This window comes from Amphimedon queenslandica, unplaced genomic scaffold (genome assembly GCF_000090795.2).
Source record: "Amphimedon queenslandica unplaced genomic scaffold, v1.1 AMPQUscaffold_791_Cont27193, whole genome shotgun sequence".
NCBI lineage: Eukaryota > Metazoa > Porifera > Demospongiae > Haplosclerida > Niphatidae > Amphimedon > Amphimedon queenslandica.
This window is the reverse complement of record NW_003558860.1, coordinates 1-1,055: the sequence shown is the minus strand read 5'-3', so window position 1 is coordinate 1,055 and position 1,055 is coordinate 1. Positions and strand designations below refer to the sequence as shown.

Here is a 1,055-nt window from a genome sequence, read left to right as displayed (position 1 = left end):
AACATGTTAGACAGACTTGGCTTGTATCAATTAATGTATAAATTGCATACACAACATGTACATGTACGTGTCACATGACAACAGTACGCTATGCTTAGCAAACTTCATCGCCTCCTCAAAATAATCTTTCTAATCTCAGGAACTGTCCTAATCTCCTAATCTCAGGAATCTCAGGACATGGTTATACATGTCCACATGTGTATGTGCATCATACATGAATTAAAATAACAATATTGAGAGCAAGAAACACTAGCTTGTAGTATACAGTGTATGTACATGCATTATGATGAAACCAACCTTATCTCCAGTCAAAGGATTAATAACTTTATCTTGTTCAAAGTTAAAGACTCCATTCTTATCCTATTATAGACTCATACTATCAACTATAACAATGAATTAATGAGACTTACCTTACTGAACAGTTTCCCTGATCCGTGTCCTAATAGTTCATGCAATCCAACCTGCACTTCAAATGCTTTACCTCTCAAATCAGTAAAAACAATCTAAGAGAATATAATGTTATGATCACAATCTAACAGTAATCAGACTTGGGTCAAATACAAATAGTATTTGTAATTAGTCGTATTTAAATACTTTTAAATATTGTTATACATGCATACATAATGAATAGAGGCTTTCAATTAATAAAACTAATAAAATTAATTTAATTTTATTATTGAACACAGCATTGCCCGGCTTTTTACTCCTGTAATTATTGCTATCGCCACTTTTCTGCTTACTACCGCTAGAATTGTACTCCTTTTCTGCCTTGTGCTGTGTAAAAGAAGTTATAGAAGAAGCAACTTTGCTGCTGTAAACGGATGAGGCTCATTAATTTTTGCCATACGGAAGTAATTATGACGTCAAAAAGTGACGTCACTGCAACCGCTCTATATCTATTATCAAGAGTGGATAATTATTTAGGGAGAGTGTCTAACCTGCCTATATTCTGTGATACCACAGCGCGTATGTTTACATCCGTTTTTTGCAAGTATACAGAGTTAATCTCAGTAATCTTCAAATTTATGGGTGTGGCTGATAAAATGGCGCTTGGA

General features: G+C 34.0%; 1 long non-coding RNA gene across 1 annotated transcript; it reads right to left on the bottom strand.

Moving 5' to 3' along the window:
- Positions 1-296: 296 nt before the first annotated feature.
- Positions 297-521, bottom strand: LOC109593582 (uncharacterized). The gene is made up of 2 exons (XR_002191047.1): positions 411-521; positions 297-360 (listed from the first exon to the last, which is right to left on the bottom strand). It is a non-coding gene; the product is annotated as an uncharacterized LOC109593582 (long non-coding RNA).
- Positions 522-1,055: the final 534 nt, after the last annotated feature.